The sequence below is a fragment of the Choloepus didactylus genome, chromosome 9 (assembly GCF_015220235.1).
Source record: "Choloepus didactylus isolate mChoDid1 chromosome 9, mChoDid1.pri, whole genome shotgun sequence".
NCBI classification, from domain to species: Eukaryota; Metazoa; Chordata; class Mammalia; order Pilosa; family Megalonychidae; genus Choloepus; species Choloepus didactylus.
Window position 1 is genome coordinate 84487756 of NC_051315.1, and position 21427 is coordinate 84509182.

The window sequence follows — 21427 nt, forward strand, 5'->3', positions numbered from 1 at the left end:
TAGAAGAAATGGAAGGACGGGATGGAAGTTTAACATCTCCAAATACATTTTGATACATAGTTTGTTTCTGTTATCAAATAAACATTTTAATATTCAAATGTAAAATTAAAATTAAAGAGCAATCTCTAAATATTGAAAATAAACTGAAATGAATATTCCCTAAGGTAGATCAAGGTATTGACATAATCACACTGAGAGATTAATTCTTTCAAGTGATTTAGATCATATTGTTTTAACTATGTATCCTTATAAAATATGTTCTAAGCACAAACGGACCTTCAAAGAAGCTTAAATTTAATTTACTAGTCTGATAACTAAAGGTAACATTACTGTTATTTTTTTAATTATTTTTATAAATTAAGGATTAATACAAATAAATTATTATGCCAGTAATGTTAGAAACTAACATTTGTGAAAGATGATAAAAATACAAACACTAAATCAAAAAATTAGGAAAAATTTTTGTACTGTTAAATTTTAATTGGAAATATCACATATGAATTCACGTTTTTCTTTTCTTTTCAAAAAACACATATTTTCCAACTGTCAACTCAAACATTCCAGAGCAATGACAACATAATACCAAAGTGTACACTTAGTATAGTGACTCTTGTCTCTCTCATTTCCCTCTAACATGAACCCAGGCAGATAATAGCTTATTTTATATTGGGTCAGGAAACATAAATGAGATGCAGAGAAATTTCACTGTGCCAGAAAGCAAGGGAAATAGCAAAAATATGGTGGTTTGATTTAGGTACCCCAATTTAGACATGCTTATAATCTTAATCTGCATCCTGTTGGTGTGAAACTATTGTAAATAGGACTTCTAATGATGCTATTTTTAGTTAGGGTGTAGCCAACTGAGTAAGGGGGGTCTTGATCTGGATTACTTGAGACTTTATATAAAGAATAGGAGCCAGAAAGCAGTGGAAAAATGGGACACCCAAAGAAAGTAAAGGAACCCCAAGGATTGCCAGCAAACCAGCAGCAGAACACTCCACAACCCAGGAGGAAGCAAGTCTTCTAGCCTATGAAACCTCGAGATAGTAAATTCCCATTGTGTGGTATTTGTCATGGCAGCCTGGCAAACTAAGACAAAAGACTAATGGGTTCATGTCAAAAGGTTAGAGTCATCTTCAAGGGGTGGAAAAAATCGAGTATCAAAAGCAATAATGAATTGATCAAAATACAGTGGGATTTTTAAAAGAAATCCATGAGGTCATACTGACACATTTGCAAGAGAAAGCCAAAATATAAACAAATGAAAAGACACAATCAAATTAACAAACTCAATGAACATAACTGCAAGTAACTATAACAAGTGCTACATTCACGGTAATTTTCAATTAAATGGAGAGAAGCATTACCCTTGTCTTTACAATATAAATCATATTTTGTGGTAACTAAATCACCATCGTTGATGAGAAAAAGTCTTTTATAAACAAATTCCAAGTAATAAATATGGAAGGTATAGTAAAATTAGAATATCAATATGTTACAATCACTAATTAAATAATAGATATTGGCAACATCTGTCAATGGATGAAGCTAACAGATGCAAAGAGAATGGGAAACTTTATAATGGACCAAAATGGATGTCACCACCTAAACTCAGTGATAACTTTAACCTAACCAAATGTTGAACAATCAGACCTTGTGTGTCCCTGATGTAATATAATATGAGGTACACAGCATTATTTATGAATTATACTTGCCTATTGGAACCTGGATCTAATCAGGCCTTCAGAACAAATGTTCATACTTTTAGAGATACATTCTGAAATGTGTAATAGTAAAGTGATGTAAGATTTGGTATTTGCTACAAAACTATTTCGCAGGGGAGAGAGAGACATGAACGGACAGAGAAAAAAATGACAGGTGAAGCAACAAACTGGATAATTATTAAATTTGGATTTTAGAGTTCACTGTTCTTGTTTCCTTATTTTAAGTATGTTTGAAATACTTCACAATTTAAAATACATAAATAAACAAAAGAAATCCCCTAGTGAGAAGACTGGGTGTAAAGGAAGCCATTTTGTGGTTATGAATATAGAGTATAAGTAGAATATATGAGACTACATTTAGAAATTTTGAATGTGAGATTCCAGTAGATAGTCTAAGTAATGTCAATGAAAAAGTTGAAAGATGCAATTGAAATATATTAGAGAGTTTCTATCCCCCCACCCCAAATCAATCTATCTGTCTATCTATCATCTATCTATCATCTATCTATCTATCTATTTCTATCTATCTATCTATCATCTATCTATCTATTTATCTATCTATGTATATTTTGAAACCTCTTAAGTGGCAAGCATTGTGCTAGGCACTGGAAATATAAAATATAAAAATGACTATTACTTGAATTCTGCCCTTGGAAAATGTGCAATCTAAATGCTCCCATTCGTTCTGGAGATAGGGATTTGGGAGTTTTCACCACAGAAGTTATAGTTCACCACTTTCTAGGCTTTTTCTTCCTTCTCTTTTCTTTTTTCTTTTTTTTTTTTACATTAAAATGAATAGCTGATATAAATGATTTTTCAGAAATTACTCAAAATATTGAAATTATTTTTGCATGTGTTTTATTAATGTCACTTTATGTAATTACCAATTTTATGAATCACACACTGCCAATTTTTCTATTTTATTCAATGACAAGAATACTGAGCTGATATTTTTAATGATGATCTCATCTCTCACATCACTGAAATATGCAGATATAAAATGAGCTCATAGTTTTCTAAATAGGCTTCTCCAACCTATTAGGAAGTAGAATAACAGGAATTGCTATTAAAGATTAAATTGATAAAAAATGATCAGAATCATCCTTGCACTTTTAAGAATGCATTTTATTACACTTCAGATATTGAAATCTCTCTGCCACTTAGATATCTAATTAAATTGCTGATTATTTTCTATAGGATCTGCATTGATAGCAAAATTAACCTGGCATTTTCATCACCATTATAATGGTTGCTGAATTTAGACTATTGAGTGGCATTTTATAATGGACAAGGCTAGATTGCAGTGATATTTGTGATAAAACTCTAAGTCCTGATGTGATCTCAGAGAAAATATAATGGAGAGAATGGAATAAATTATTATTTTAATACATATTTATGTTTCTCCAGAATATATTAAATGAAACTATTCAAAATATAGGCAAATCAATTGTACATTAATTGCAAAATTAATCAAGTGAAAATAATTTTCAGTTAATTATCTGTAATTATTATATATTTTAAATATGTAATTTTTAAAATCAACAAAATTGACTGAACTTCGTATTATGTAATATAATATCTTTATAAGGCAGTTTAAGGAAACTGAATGAAAAAACCCTAAAAGGATAATAATTATTGGCACAATAAGTGGGAATTCTCACAGAAGTGTAAAATATGTCATATACATTTAGGAAGAGAGAATAGAAATTTTCATCCACTGAGTGATTATATTTTAAATGCTGTAAATTTATAACCAAGAATAATATCAATATTTATAGCTAACTTTAAAGTACATTTTACTGCCCAAAAAATGCACAGCATTTAAATTACATATGTGTTCGAGGGTTGGTTTTTGTTTGGTTTATTTTGTTTTAATTCAGTACCCCATAACTCTCCCTGAAAAATCCCAGTTCTGTAGTGGAATTCCTCAAATCAAAACAACTGTTACAAAGTAAATATGCTTTTCAATAAGTTGTTAAAGGAGAATTGCATGTGTTTATTAATCCTAGTTTACAAAATTTTATTTCCCATATTGATCACTCTAGAGCAAGGATCAGGAGCCATTTTCTGTAAAGGGCCTGACAGCAAATATTTGGGCTTTCTGAGTTGCAGTGTTTCTGATGCAGGATCTCAACTCTGCCACAGTAGAACAAACGCCGCCATTGACAATGGGTAGATAAATAGGTTTGGCTTTGATGCAATGAAATTTTATTTACAAAAATAGACAGAGGCCCAGATTTGTCCTGTTAGATGTAGCCTGCAAATGAGATCATGAATATTAAACAGCTAAAATTCATCTAAAGATGGGTGCTGAATAAAATAATTAATTTCAAAAAATGAAATAGCAAGGCATTTCACAATTTTTCATGCATTCATACTTAGAGAACACTACCTAAAATTAAAATGTGCATAGTTAAATACAGCTAATCATTTCTACCAATGAAATAAAATGTCACATAAATTAATAAGAATGCTGTTTTTGTGTGATATGTAATCAATTTCTAAACAAATTCTTGTATCAATAAGATTTATATTGAAGATGTGTTCTACTCCTAAGAAATTTTTATCATAAAACAGTTTTTCCAGTCCAGATCCACATTATAACCCACTTTTATAGACAGAATGTAAAGCTAAAAATCAGACAAAAGTATGTACATAGGTTTCTGTGTGTATCTGTTTCATTTGTGGCAAAGTTAGAAAAAAATCCACTTGACCATCCTGAAATTAGTGGCATTTGCTTTTTTTTTTTTTTTCAGATGACTTATTTACCTGCTTTAAATTTCCAATTTATTTGCCCAAGCTTACAAGACCTGATGGACACCAGGTATCTCCACAAACTTAGAGCAGTTGTAGCATATCTGAATGCTACTTTGTTATCCTTTGATTTTCTGACTGGAATCAAATATGTTAGTAATATCTTTCTCATAAATAGAGTCCTGCTAAGGTAGAGAAAAACAGAAAAGTCTCACCACAACAGAAATCTCTTAACCACAACAGTTTTATCATTCCAGAAGAACTAATATTATCATCCGTACATCTCCTTTTAAGGACTTGTGTACAAATATTAGGGTCTTCTAATTCTTGAAAAAAATCATAATAAGACCCATGTACATCTATGGGGAAGTTATTTCGATACCTTGCTCTAATTAAACAATGCATGTGTTTCTAGTTTTCTAGAGCCAGAGATAAGATTTTGAAAAAAAAAATGAAAAAGAAACATTAAAAAAAATCTGAGAAGAGAAAACTAAAAGGTAAGAGACTACAGTATAATATTTTCTACACTAGTGCTTATTGAATGTCTAGGAGGAAATGCTTGAAGGAAGCTAGAAGACAAATAGCAGAAGTAAGATTTACCCTCCATCCAGTCTCCATTCTTTATTTCTATTTGTATTTATTCCTATCTGTCTTTCTATTTCTCATCAGCTGAGCATACCCACTGTGGGCTCAGGTTTGTTCCAAGTTGGCAGCCAGTTCTGATGAAAGCAGGACGTCTTTAGGCTCTGCCAGGAACTAATACAATATAGCTTAGTATTAAATAATCCCTTTGAGAAGAGAGCTTCTAGTGAGTAACAATGTGTTCTTGGGTTATATACAATTTACCATCAATGGAAGTCCACTGTTCTGACAACAGAGTTCAGTCACCCAAATTCCTTAGTTTTTACTTCCACATTGTAACCCCGATATATATGGCTAGATATTTCTTTTGTATCCATTCTGGGTTTATGGACAATTAGCTAGTATAATATACCAAATCCTCAGGGAAGGTTTAGGCTGCAAATGTAAGGACTACTGTATACTCTCTGTTCTAGTTTCCTAATGCTGCCAGAATGCAAAACACCAGAAATGGATTGGTTTTTATAAAGGGGGTTTATTTGGTTACAAAGTTACAGTCTTAAGGCCATAAAGTGTACAAGGTAGGTCATCAACAATTGGGTACCTTCACTGGAGGATGGCCAATGGTGTCCAGAAAACCTCTGTTAGCTGGGAAGGCACATGGCTGGCGTCTGCTCCAAAGTTCTGGTTTCAAAATGGCTTTCTCCCAAGACATTCCTCTCTAGGCTACAGTTCCTCAAAAATGTCCCTCTTAGTTGCACTTGGGATATTTGTCCTCTCTCAGCTTCTCCAGAGCAAGAGTCTGCTTTCAACGGACGTCTTCAAAATGTCTCTCGTCTGCAGCTCCTGTGCTTTCTTCAGTCTCCCTCCTGGCTGTAGCAAGCTCACTTCTTTTGTCTGATCTTGTCCCAAACTCAGTTGGGTGGGGCACATCTCCATGGAAACCCTCAAAGAATTACAATCTAATTAACACTGATAGGTCTGCCCACAGAAGATTACATCAAAGATAATGGCATTTTGGAGGACATAATACATTCAAACTGGCACACTCTCTAAACTACAAAACAGTGCCTTGACTTAGGATTCTCCATTTTATAAACAGGCATCTCAAATGCCCCGTTGGCTTTTGGTGTTAGACTTCATTGAGAACCCCAGTGTATTACTTTAGACCTCAACACTGATTCTTTTTGGAACTCCTTTCGACATCATGGTATGTTTCTACAACTGGCCCTTAGCTTCTGTCCCATAATACATAAACCAGTCCTAGATTAGGAAACAGTTTTAATCCTGTTCCACTCTTCATATTTCAGGTTCACCAACAGATTCTTAACACTAAACCAAGAAGGGCTGAGAAAAGAAAAGAGTGGCTCATCTTGCAGAATCACACAGGGAAACATGTCTGGAGACTAAGCTGTACCAAGCAGGTGGGGAGCAAAAGGCAGTTTACCTGGGGTCTATGGCTTTATAGTGTTATAGGGACAGAGATGTAGTGGTTGCTCAAGGAAGAGTGGAAATTTGGGAGTTTGTAATTGATATTTGTGGGGCTGCAAATCCAGGTAGGACACACAGATGAGAGGGAGAATCTGCTTATCTTGTATAAGCAGTTGTCAGGTGTGGTCACAAAGGGACCTAATGAGAGGATCTAGGATGTTGAGGCATTATGACAACGTAGAAGCCCCTTATGTTACCAAAAATAGGGTTGGAGATGCTGAAGCAGCATGACAGTATGAAAAGCCACTATTTTATTTTCATTCACTACAAACATGAAGGAATCCCTGGAAGGAGTAAGAGATTTAAGGGGAAGGCTTTTTATTAATAGTTTAGTTGAAAAGCAAACCTATAAACATATTCATAGGCTGATTGAAAGGAACCAATTAAAAACGTAGGCAGCAGAGAGGTTAATTAAAGTTAAGGAAAAATAACTATACAAGAAAAATTGTTAGAGGTTGTTAACCATAGGAGTTAAGTATCACTTTTTTCTGCCCTTGAGGACATATAGGAAGAAAAATAAAATGATGAAAAAATAATGTCATAAAGAAACGGGATTTTTTGTTAAACTAGTGTAAGAAAACTTATGACATAATTTCAAACTTCTCAGTGGAGACATCAACCAGAATGAAGATAGTTCTCATGAGCAGAGCAAGAGCAAGAGATTTTGCTACTTTACAAATTGTTACCTAGTAACACTATCACAGAAACAGGTCTGAGCTCCATAGCTCCATAAACCTTCCATCTGACCCTATACTATAACAAGTCTTATCCACAGAATCACAAGTGCCACAGCATCTTTCTAAAAACTTTTAAAACTTTTTATTGTAGTAATATATAAACTACTAAAATTTCCCATTTTAACCATTTTCAAGTGTACACTTCAAGGGTATTACATTCCTTATATCATGCTACCATCACAACATCCATTACCCAAACTTTCTCACCACCTGAAACAGAAGCACTGACCTAATTAAGCAATTAAGTCTCTGTTCTCTTCACCATGTGCTCCCTGGCAACCTGTAACCTACTGTCTCAGTGAATTTGCTTAGTCTAGGTATTCCATATAAGCAAGATCATACAATATTGTCTCTTTGTGTATTTCCGTGTTTTAACTTCATTTAACATGAAGTCTTCAAGGTTTATCCATGTGGTAGCATGTATCAAAATTTCAGGAAATTGCAAACCAAAATGGGATGCCACTTCACATCCACCAGGAGGGTAATTATTAAAAAAAAAAAAATTTTGGCAAGGATGTGGAGAAATTGGATATTGGAACCCTTATATATTGTTGGTGGGATTGTGAAATGAAGTAACCTCTATGGAAATAAGTTTGGTTGTTCCTCAGAAAGTTTAAGATGGAATGTCCATGTGACCCAGCAATCCCACTTATCAGTGTATTGCCAAAAGAATTGAAAGCAAGGACTTGAACAGATTCTTGTACACTGGTGTTCACAGAGGCATTATTCACAATAACCAAAAAGTACTGTATCATTTTGTTCTCTCTCTAGAAATCATAATTTGACCAGCAGTCTCCAGTGAAAACTGATGCCCACCACACAGTGGAGAGGCAAAAGGGGCAGATAAACAGAGGCAGTATTTGTTCGACTGAAAGCCATAAGTAGAAGTATAAGAATGGAAGAGGTATCATTTAAGATTGGCCAATATCTAATTTCCTCCAAAAAGCACCATCATTCCAAATTAAGCTTTGTGTCTATGAATAAATGTAGAAAGGAAAAGAAAAGGGAAAAATTTAACAAGAGCAAGCAAACAAAAAGAACCTTATTAACAAAGGATTTTAAAGTTCAGATATATAATATAAATATAATCCTTTAGATTATTAAATATGTAATGAAGGGGACCTTTTTTTATATATCACTGATATACTCTATTGCGTCCAATACTAAGTCTTTACACTAAATGAACACTTTGTAAGAAATTGATGAATTAAAGTGCTATTACACATGTACACATCAATGAATGCAGATAATGGTGACTTAAATCAGCTTGCAACAGAGGAATAAAGGGAGAAGATAATTATTTATAATGTAACAAAAGTCTTTATAAATACATTAGGGACTTTTCTAATACATCAGCAATTTAAAGTCATAATATAATAAAGCCCATAATATCCAAAGCAATTAATATTTTGTTAATTAGCTACTAGTGCCATAAAATGTCTAAGAAATCTAATTAAATTATATTATGTGCTATTATTTCAAAGGATTAAAAACATAAGCACAAAGTATCTGACTAGATTGACCAAAATTAACAAATGCTTGTTCGCATTTAGCTCAATATTATATCAATCAGATTCATTAGTACTTAGCAATTTTATGGTTTTTATCTTCAAAGCGGTTACAACTATTATTATATTTTACTCCCAGAACGTGCCACAGTGACTGTCACTTCACAGGGGTTACTCAACAAATTCTGTTGGAAAAATAATGAATAAAGTAGTGGATGAAGCAATCAATCAATAACTCAATAATAAAAGATATTATCTACTACGCATGTGCGATGTTTTAGTCTTTGTGCTAAATAAAAAGCTTCACTTAATTTTTCTATTACTTCTGTGATTATAGAAGATAAGACTTTCAAATAATGAATGCATTTAATAATCATTACAGATCATTTTAAGGTTTTCACATGCCCTTTATTCATTGTTGAATACAACGCCAAACATTATCCAGATATTATCCACAATCCTTCTAACCTTCTGCTTACAGTGGGCATCTTCAGTTGTTTGAATTGTTCTGATTCCTGGAGCTGACATTTCTCAGTCAGGGATTGGAGGCAAACTACATGGGGTTTGTTGTTGTTGTTAGGAAAGTGGAGACTTTGGGGTTTTTTTTTGTTTTTTTTAATATGGTTTTATATATATATATATATTTATCACATTCAAAATACCATTTTTAAGTATACACTTCAGTGGTATTAATTATGTTTACAATGCCCTGCTACTGTGCTAGTTTGACCACAAAAGGCCATGTTCCTTTGATCTAGTCTCGTGGGGGCAGATCTGTTGGGGGTGGAACTTTTGACTGGATGTTTCCATGGAGATGTGACCCCCACCCATTTAATCCTTTACTGCAGTCCTTTAAGAGAAATCATGGAGAGAGAGAGCTCAGAGAAGCTGAGAGAGACATTTTGGAGAGAAACTAAGAGATGTAATCCAGAGTTTGCCCCCTGGAGAAGCAAGGAGGACCCACAGGAGCTAAGAAAGCTAAAAGAGACACTTAAACAGAAACATCCAGGGAAAAACGAGTAGAGAGCCAAGAGAAGCTAAAATATGTAATCCAGAGTTTGCCCCTGGGAGAAGCTAAGAGAAGCTAAGACAGAAGCCCAGAGATATTTTGGAGAAAGCCACTGAAACCAGAAGCTAAACACAAGAAAGGACCAGCAGACTTGGGCCATGTGCCTTTCCATGTGACAGAGGATCCCTAGATGCCATCAGCCTTTCCTCAGAGAAGGTATTTTATTCTTAATGCCTTAATTGGGACATTTTCATGGCCGTAGAACTGTAAATTTGTGAACTAATAAACCCTCACTGTAAAAGCCAATCCGTTTCTGCTATTTTGCATTCCAGCAGCTACTGATACCAGCATCCATTTTCATGACCCCAAACAGACACTCTGTACCTACTAAGCAATAACTCCACATTCCTTACTACTCCCAGCCCCTGATAACCTCTAATCTACCATCTATATCTATAAATTTTCTTATTTTAGGTATTTTACATCAGTAGAATCATACAATATTCGTCCTTTTGTGTCTGACTTACTTCATTCAACATAGTGCTTTCAAGGTTCATCAATGTCATAGCATGTATCAGAGCTTCATTCTTTGGCATGTATATACCACATTTTATTTTTCCATTCATCTGTTAATGGACTCTTGGGTTTTTTCCACTTTTTAGCTATTGTGAATAAGGCTGCCATGAACATTGGTGTACGAATATCTGTTTGAATTCCTGCTTTCATTTCTTTGGGTATATACTTGGATGTGGAATTGCCAGGGCATATGTAATTCTATGTTTACCTTCTTGAGGAACCTCCACACTGTTTCCACAGTGGCTACATCATTTTATAATCCCACTAAGAATATACAATGGTTCCAGTTTCTCTGTATCTTCACCAACACGTGGTTATTTTGTTTTTAAATGGTTATCATCCTAGTGTATATGAAGTGGTATCTCATTTTGGTTTTTATTTGCTTTTCCTGAATGAACAATGTTGAGCATATTTTATGTGCTTATTGGACATTTGTATACCTTCTTTAGAGAAATGTCTATACAAGTCCTTTGCCCATTTAAAATTTTTTGTCATTTTTGTTGTTGATTTGTATTATTGTTTATATATTCTGGAAATTGAATACTTAGATATATATTTTTAAGTTCTTAAGATAGCATAGAGTGGAGCTAATATTTGGGCCCTGTCTATCTCTTCCCAAAATCCTTGGTTATAAAGTGATATCATGTATAACCTCTCTCTTTCTCAGAATCTTTCCTCCCATTTAGTATTCATTTAGTTTTCTAAAGAATCACTCTCAGAAATATAACTTTAAATATTTGGCTTAATTTAATAGTTTCTAATGATGGTTTTTGTATTAGTCATTCCTCATCATAGAGGAATCGAATAAGCTTATTATTGTCACTCAAGAGAGTGAGCTTGGGCAAGTCAATTAAGTTTTCTGTGACTGATGTTTCCACTGTGAAGGTGAGATATATCTGTCCAAAAATGTCACATTGCCCCTAGAATCAAGTAAACATAATTTATGAACATGAAAAACCTTGGAGGGCTAAATATTAATTTAAAATATTCCACATACTAATATAAGAATTTTTAATGTTCATTAAGCCCTGATATACTGATTGAATCATAATCATTATGAATATGTGTGTATATATAGAAACATGTACACACATGTATGTATATCTACATATTTTTCTTTGGTTAATGAATTTTAACTTCTTTCTAGTTTTATAAATATGCTTGCTTATTCTTTTTTGTTACTTTTGTTTTTGTTTTCCATTTTCTGGGATATGATTTGGTTTGTCAAGTTTACAAATTACCACTACACTTTTCCTTTTAAAATTTCTAACATGTTTATCCTTGATTCTTCTCACACTCATTGGTTAGAAAATGAGTTAATGTCATGTTTTGGATGTCCTAATGAGTACAAGCATACCGGTAAGTCTTGTCAGTATCTGGCAACCCTGTCATGACTGAGAGGAAATGAATCATAGCCTACCTCAATGAGGACAAAGCTCCATTAAAAATAGACTGCATTGTGATGTATATATTGGGTTTACAAATAACAGAACTAAATTACCTCAGCAAGAAGTTTCAGAGTAACAGTGCATTTTAGTTTGGACTCTGAGAGAAATTATCCACCACCTAATAGAGGGCTTACAAATAATATGAAGATAAAGAAAATTTTTTAAAAAAAGAAAGCAACATTTATTTTTCATTTCATCTGAAACCTTACAAAACTGAGACACATTAAAGTGGAGTATATAGGACTGGATATACCAACTGATGACCAGTCTTTTCAGTGAACTTCAACTCTTCATTAATTTTTCATGTGGGTTACATGGAGAAAAGCAGACAGAACACCTATGCTCTGCCTGGAATCTCTTATAATCAATTTGTGGATATACACTTTTTTTTTAAAAAAGTAAGTTTACAGAAAAATCATGCTTAAAATTTGGGTCTCCATATACCATCCTATTAAAACTTTCATTGGTGAGGTATATTTGTTACAATTAATGAAAGAACATTTTTATAATAGTACTATTAACTATAGTCCATGGTTTAATTTAGGATTCACTGTCGTGTGTAGTTCCATGGATTTTTTTTTTTTTAATTGTATTCTAGTAACATATACAGGGCCTAAAATCTCCCCATTTAATCGCATTAAAATGTGTAATTCTGTGCTGTTAATTACATTCATATTGCTGTGCTACCATCACCACCATCCATTACCAAATCATTTCCATTGTCCCAAATAGAAACTCTGAACATTTTAAACCTTAACTCCCTAGTCCCTATACCCAACCTGTCCCCTAGTAACCTATATAGTAGATTCTGACTACAAGTTTTCATATTCTAATTATTTCATATCAGGGAGATAATACAATATTTGTCCTTTGTGTCTGTTTTTTTCATTAAACATGATCTCTGCAAGGTTCATCTACATTAGCATATGTGTTAGAGCTTCATTACTTTTTACAGTTGAATAATACTCCATTGTGTGTATGTACCACATTTTGTTTATCCATTCATTGGTTGATGGACACCTGGGTTGTTTCCATCTTTTAACAATTATGAATAATGCTGCTATGAACATCAGTGTGAAAATATCTGTCCAAGTCCCTGCTTCCAATTTTTCATGAATGCACATAGAAGTGGGATTGCTGGGTCATATGGTAATTCTATACTTAACTTTCTGAGGAACTGCCAAACTGTCTTTCACAGTGGCTGCCCCATTTTACATTTCTACCAATAATAAATGAGTGTTCTTATTTTTCTGCATCCTCTCCACACTTGTAGTTTCATGGTTTTTTTTTTTTGTTTGTTTGTTTTTATAAATAGTAGCCATTCTAACAAGTGTGAAATGGCAACTCATTGTGGTTTAGATTTGCATTTCTCTAATGGCTGATGATGTTGAGCATATTTTCATGTGTTTTTTCTTTGTTTTTGTTTTTGTTTTTTGGCCATTTTTATATCTCCTTTGGAGAAATGTTATTCAAGTCTCTGCCCATTTTCAAATTGGGCTCTTTGTCTTTTTGTTGTTGAATTGAAGGATTCCTTTATATATTCTGGATGTTAAGCACTTATCAGATATTGGTTTTCAAATATTTTCTACCATTGAGTAGGTTGTCTTTCATGTTAATGATAAAGTCCTTTGATGCACAAAAGCTTTTTACTTTGATGAAGTCCCATTTATCTATTTTTTTTTCTTTTGGTGCTTGTGCTTTGGGTGTAAAGACTAAGAAATCCTTGCCTAACAATTTCCTGAAGATGTTTCCCTATGTTTTCTTCTAGGTGTTTTATAGTTCTGGCTCAAATGTTTATTACTTTTACCCATTTTGAATTGATTTTTTGTATATAATGTGAGGTAGGGGTCCTCCTTTATTCTTTTGCTTATGGAGATCCAGTTTTACCAGCACCATTTTTTTAAGATACTGTTCCTTCCAACTGAGTGAACTTGGTACTCTTGTCAAAATCAGTTGGCCGTAAATGTGAGGCTTGATTTCTGAACTCTCAATTTGATTCCATTGTTCTATTTGTCTGTCCTTGTGCCAGAACTATGCTCTTTTTATTACTGTGGTTTTGTAATAAGTTTTATAATTGGGAAGTATGAGTCCTCCAACTTTGTTCTTTTTCAAGATGACGTTGGGTATTCAGGACTCCTTACCCTTCCGTATAAATTTAATGATACCAAATCACTTTGGGTAGAGTTGATAATTTAGCAATATTTATTATTCCAGTCTATGAACACAGACTGTTCTTCCATTTATTAATGTTTTCTTTGGTTTCTTTTAGCAATGTTTTATAGTTTTCTGTGTATAAGAGCTTTAAATCCTTGGTTAAATTTGCTCCTAGATGTTTGATTCTTTTACTTACTATTATAATTGGAAGTGTTTTCTTGATTTCTTCTTCCAGTTGTTCATTACAAGTGTATAGAAACACTACTGTTTTGAGGGTGTTGACCTTGTACCCCACCACGTTACTGAATTTGTTTATTAGCTCTAGAAATTTAGTTGTGGATCTTTCAGGAATATATATATATATATATATATATATATATATATATATATAAAATAATGTCATTTGCAAATGAGGAAAGTTTTACTCTTCCTTTCCAATTTGAATGCCTTTTATTTCTTTCTCTTGCCTAATTAGTATAGCTAGAACTGCAAGTGCAATGTTGAATAACAGTGACAGGGAACAACCTTGTCTTGTGCCTGATCTTAGAGGGAAAGCTTTCAATCTTTCTCCTTTAAGTATAATGCTAGATATGAGTTTTAATATGTGTCCTTTATCATGTCGAGGGAGTTTCCTTCTATTCCTGGTTTTCTAAATGTTTTTATGAAGAAGAGATACTAGATTTTGTAAAATGCATCAATTGAGATGATCATTTGTTATTTTTTCCTTCATTTTCTTGATGTGGTGTATGGTGAACCACCCTTGTATACTTGGGATAAATCCCGCTTGATCATGCAGTATAATTATTTTAATGTCCCTTTGGATTCAGTTTGCCAGTATTTTGTGAGAAATTTTGCATCTATATTCATATAGATGGTCTGTAATTTTTGTTTCTTGTCTGACTTTGGTATTAGGGTGATTATGACCTCATAGAATGAATTAGGGAGTGTTCCTTCCTCTTCAATTTTTTGGAAGAGTTTGAGCAGGATTGGTGGTAATTCTCCTTGGAATGTTTGTAAAATTCCCATTTAAAGCCATGTGGTCCTGGGCTTTTCTTTGTTGGGAGATTTTTATTATTGATTCAATCTCTTTAATAATTGTGGCTTGCTGAGATCTTCTATTTCTTCTTGAGCCATTGTAGGTAGTTAATGTTTTTATAGGAATTTGTCCATTTAATCTAGGTTATCTAATTGGTTAGCATGCAGATGTTCATAATTCTCTTACAGTCCTTTTAATTAAAGTTAGGTTGGTAGTAATGTCCCTCTTTACATTTCTGAGTTTAGTCATTTGTTCCCTCTCTCTGTTTTTCTTCATCAGTCTAGCTCAAGTTTTGTCAATTTTATTGATCTTTTCAAGGAATCAACTTTTAGTTTTATTGATTCTTCCTATTTTTTTAAATTATCTATTTAATTTTTACCTCTTCTAATCTTTGTTATTTCCTTTCTTCTGCTCCTTTTGTGAGCTGGTTTGTATATATTATGTCCCCAAGGAAAATCCATATTCTTTAATGCAGTCTTATGGGGGCAGACGTATTAGTGTGGATTAGGTTGGAACTTATTGGTTCAGTATTTCCATGGGGGTGTGGCCATGCCCAGTCAGCATGGGCCTTGTTAGTTTACTAGAGCCTTATAAGCTCAGACATAAGGAGCTCGCAGCTGGAGCTGAGACAGACATTTTAAAGACAGCTGTTGGAAGCTGATGAAGACATTTTGGAGAACACATTTTGAAACACAACCTGGGAGCAAGCAGACACCAGCCACGTGCCTCTCCAGCTAAGAGTGGTTTTCTGGATGCCATTGGCCATCCTCCAGTGAAGGCACCCAATTGTCTATGCATTTCCTTGGACACTTTATGGCCTTAAGACTGTAACTGTGTAACCAAATAAACCCCATTTTATAAAAGCCAATCCATCTCTGATGCTTTGCATTCTGGCAGCATTAGCAAACCAGAACATTTTGCATTTAGTATGCTCTTCTTTTTACAGTTCTTGCAATTTTGAGGCTAGGTCTTTGATTTGAAATCTTTCTTCTTCTTTTATGTAAGCATTTAGAGTTATAAATTTCCCTCTCAGAACTGATTTTTCTGCATCCCATAAGTTTTGGGATGTTGTGCTTTCATTTTCATTCACCTCAGATATTTCCTAATTTCCCTTGTGATTTCCTTTTTAACCCATTAGTTGTTTAAGAGTGCATTGTTTAATTACCATATTTTTGAGTTTTCTGTTCCTCCCTGTGTTACTGATTTCTAGCTTCATTGCATTTTTGTCAAAGACGATAACATTGTATGATTTCAATATTTTTTAATTGATTGAGACTTGTTTTTGAATTAGCATATGATCTATCCTAAAGAATAATCTGTGTGCAGCCTGGAAGAATGAGTATTCACTTATTGTAGGGTTCAGTATTTTATATGTATCTGTTAGTCTAATTGGTTTAGAGTATCATTCAAGTCTTCTATTTCCTTATTGATGTCTTGTCTAGATGATCTATCCATTATTGAAAGTGGTATATTAAATTCTCTTACTATTAATATAGAACCATAAATTTCTCCCTTCAGATCTCTGTTATTACTTCACGTATTTTGGTGCTCTACTGTTAGGTGCAAACATATTTATAACGGTTATTTATTCTTGTTGAATTGACTCCTTTATCAGTATATAATGACCATCTTTCTACCTCCTAAGAGTTTTTGACTTAAAGTCCATTTTATCTAATATTAGTGTAGTTACCTGTTCCAATTTGCTAATGCTGCCATTATGCAAAATACCAGAAATGGATTGGCTTTTATAAAGGGGATTTATTTGGTTACAAAGTTACAGTCTTAAGGTCACAAAGTGTCCAAGGTAAGGCATCAACAGGGTACTTTCATTGAAGGATGGCCATAGGCATCCAGAAAACCTCTTTTAGCATGGAAAGTATGTGGCTGGCATCTGCTTATTCCCAGGTTGCATTTCAAAATGACGTTCTCCAAAATGTTGCTCTTGGGGCGTATTGTCCTCTCTTAGCTGCAGCTGCTCTCAGTTCCTTCTGCTTGTCAGCTCTTTTATATGGCTCCAGTGATTTAATTCAGACCCACCCTGAATGGGTAGGGTAACAACTCCATGGAAATTATCCAATCAAAAGTCTCACCCACAAGTGATTGAGTCACATCTCTATGGAAACACTCAATCAAAGAATTCCAACCTAATCAACATCAGTATGTCTGCCCCACAAGATTTCATCAAAGAATGTGGCATTTTGGGGGACATAATACATCCAAACTGGCACACTACTCCAGCTTTTTTTTGGTCACAAATCACATGGTATATATTTTTTCAATACTTTCAGTTGCTACCTACTTAAGTCTTTGAATTTAAAGTAAGTCTCTTGTAAACAGCATATACTTGAGTCATGCTTTTTTCGTCCCTCTGCCAATCACTGCCTTTTGACTAGAGAGTTTAATCCATTTACATTTAAAATCACTATTGATAATGCAGGGTTTTCTTCTGAAATTTTACTATGTAGTCTTTGCAATTCTTATACCTTTTTATGCTCTTCAATTCTTCTGTTAATGCTTACTTTCTTATTTATTTGATTTTTCTGTTTTACTATATTGAGTCCCTACTCATCTCTATCTAGATATATTTTTATGCATTTTCCTTGTGGTTACTATGGGGTTAAAATTTAACATTCTAAATATATAACAGTCAAATTTGATTTGATACCAACTTTGCTTCAAAGCATATACCAATACTGTCCCTATATACCTCATCCCTAACCTTTTTTGTACTTGTTAGAAAGTATATATTTTTATATTGGGAGTCCAAAACTATAAGTTTATCATGAAGTTTTATGAGTTTGAATTTTAGCACCTGTATGAATAAGAAGTGGAGTTACACACCAAAAAATACAATACCGTAGTACTGGCATTCATAATTCCTCAAATGATTACCTTTACCAAGGTTCTTTACTTCTTTATGCCACTTTGAACCACTATCTAGTGTCCTTTCCTTTCTATCTGAAGAACACCCTATTATACTGCTTTTAGGGCACTTCTATGGGTGATGAAATCCCTGAACTTTTGTTTATCTGGAAATGTCTTACTCTCTCCCTCATTTTTCTGTTAAAAATGAGGGAGAGGTTAAATATATAAAAATATATCCAGATATAAAATTGTTGTTTGGCAGTTGTTTTCTCTCAGAACTTTAAGTATTTCAACCTACTGCCTTCTTGCCTCCATGGTTTCCAATGAGAAACTGACACTTAAATAACTAGGACTTACGTCTACATAACACATCGCTCTTCTCTTGAAGCTTTCAGAACTCTCTCCTTGTCCTATGCATTTGATAGTTTGGTATGTTAAGGGGCATATTTTTCTTCAAGTTTATCCTATTTGGTGACCTGGGCTTCTTGAATGTGCATATCCTCAACTTTTGCTAAATTTAGGAAGCTTTCTGTAATTATTTCTTTAAATATTCCTTCTGCCTCTTTCTCTCTTTCTTCTCCTTCTGTTACTCTCATAATGCATATATATTGGTATGCTGAATGGCATCCCAGAGGCCTCTTAGGTCATTTTTTGCTTTTTATAGTTTTTTTTTTTTTTTTTTTTTTTTTTTTTTTTTTTTTTTTTGCTCCTTGCTAGACTCATTTTAATTGTCTTGTCTTCAAGTTCACTGATTCTTTCATCTGCTAGCTCAAATCTGTTGAAATCCATCTGGGAATTTATTTTTCTTTTCATTTATTGGGATCTTCAAGTCAAATATTTCTATTTGTTTCCCATTTAAAATTTGTATCTCTTTATTGAGATTCTCCTATTTTTCACTCATTGTTTTCTTGATATTCTGTAGTTCTTTCTCTGTATTTTCCTCCATCTGCTTGTGCATATTGACTGTTTTTCTTATATCCTTTAGTTCTTTCTATTTTCCTTCATTTCCTTGAGCATATTAAAGATTTTTTTTGTTTGTTTGTTTTTTGTTTTTTTTTTTGTTTAAATCTTTTTCCATTTTGTCCACACTCTGGTCTGTTTTGTTGATGCTTTGTTGATTTTTATCCTCTTTCGTTTTATGGGCCATAGTTTTCTCTTTCTTTGCTTTTCTTATAATTTTTTGTTGCATAGTGTGTGTATTGATATTTTAAAATGGTTATTTTGGGATTTATTCCTTGAGATGTCTGTTTCTTGAGTTTGTGTCTAGCTAACTGATTTGACAGAGATTTTCTTGAGTGTCAGGAACTAGCAAAACCAAGCAAGCCTAAGCACAACCAGCTTTCACCATCTTTGCAAATTAGCTTTTGGTTTGGTTCACCCCTTCTATCAGGATGATCAGCCATAGGTGAATGCAAAATGCAGGGTCATCCTTGTCTTTTCTGGGTCTGTTTCTTGTCCTGGGATTTTGCTTGCTATTGGCCTTAGGATTTCTCCTGTTTATAGGAGTTTGAATGCCCCCTCCACTTCCCAGGCAATAACCTTCTCCCTCTCCCAGGTGTTCCACTTCAGGACTTAAAGCAGGTAAGCTTTTGCCCAGGCCATTTGCCTCAATTGTTTCTTACACTGATGTACAGTGTAGTACTGGAATCTGGAGTTTCAAAATAGCTGAGTCAGACAATTCCTTCTTTTTTAATTGCTGTTCTAGTAGAGGAACTGATTTCTGGAGCTTCCTACTTTGTCATCTTCCCACAATTACTCCTGGACACACACTTTTGTCCCAGGCCCCAGTGAACTCCTTTCTCACTGTACCACAGAGGTGTAATTCTCATTACAAGTCCCATTCCAAATTTACCTGTGGTAGATTGAATCATGTACACCTCAAAAGACATGTTCTTAATCTTAATCTGCATCCCCGTGCATGTTAAACCATTTGTAAATGATGTATTTTAAAGATGTATTAGCAGTTATTACGTGGACTCATTTGTGAATAGGATCTTCTAAGATCCTAGTTAGGTATAGATATGGCCAAGCTGAATCAAGATGCACCTTATGCTGTATTACAGGAGGCTTTATAAAAACTCAGGTGTCAGAGAAAACTGCATAGGCAGAGATCAAAGATATTTCCATGTGACAGGAGATAGAGATGTAAGCCAAGTAACCCCAAAGACAAACAGTAGAATGCTACAGACTTTAGGGAGAAAGCAAAGCCTTAATGATGATTGATTTGGGACTTAATAGCTTCTGAAACTATGGGGCAACAAATTGCCACTGTTAAGCCAACATATTGTGTGGTATTTATCATAGCAGCCCTGGCAAATTAAGACAGTACCCCAAAAATAACAGGATCTCTTTGGACTAACTCTTTTTACCCATTCTACCATTCTTCATTAACTGATTTACCACCAGTCTTTCCTGTAACACTTTTGGTAATACAGTTAGATCCCCACCACCACTACATGTAATTCATACTGAAAACCATTGTTGCAATGAGAGCAATGAGGGCAGTAAAGTTGACTAAAAGCCTAGTCTCAAAGACATGATCAGCTACATGGGCTTTTGTATACCTGTATGTGTGTGTTTGGATTCATGTGTGTTGTTTACCTCACAGACCAAAGCAGAGAGAGAGAGAGACAAATAGAGTATATGTCTGCTAAATGCTGGAAAGTAACTACACTGGCTTTGGCCAGTAACTACACTGTTGTCATGGCCTCCTGTGTTCCAGGGGAAACTTGAAGATAAAGCAATGATGTCGGTATGTTTGTTTTTACTTGGTGTCACCTTTCCCCAAGAGAGCCAACCAAAGAGCCAAGGCAAACAGCCCTAAGGAAATTTGCTGATTCATAAATAACCTTGCAGATCACTATCTCACTCTCTACACATAGAAGTTTCAAACACTTCAAATGCTTAGTAAAATTCCTAGGTGTACCAGTTTATCTTATTTGTATGTGTGTATGTGTGTTTCTTTTTTTCTTTTTTCTTTTTTCAATTTGCTTATTTTGGGGACAAGTAAGTTTCTAAAAGGTGAGTTAATTTTGTTTCTTTTATATATATTCATCTATTCACTCCTTTTGACCAACCTAGGCTATTAATACTAAAGAATTATCTCTTAAAACTGCAACTTTTCTTCAAAACCTTGTGCCCATGATTTAGGGTGTTTGTTACTAGATAGCAAGACATCTGACAAAGTGATTTATTCAGAGTGAAAGTTAGTAGTATCTAAAATATTGTAGCATCTAAAAGGTGAAAGCAGAATTCCATTACATGTTAGTAAAATTACAATCTATGGAAAAACATAAAGTAATATGAGATAGGATTTTAAAAAAATGAAAAATTAAAAAAGTACAAACTTAGTAAAACCGCCTCTTCCACTATTTCCATTGTGATAATTTTGTCATTTTATTCGATCTACTATTTAGTTATTTTCTTTTCTCACAGAGTCTAAATAATATCCATAGTAACCATTATATTGCTACTATTTCTTCTGCTACTTTCTGGCTTGTTTCACATGTAGAAATAATAGTAGTAATTAATATTTATATAATGCAT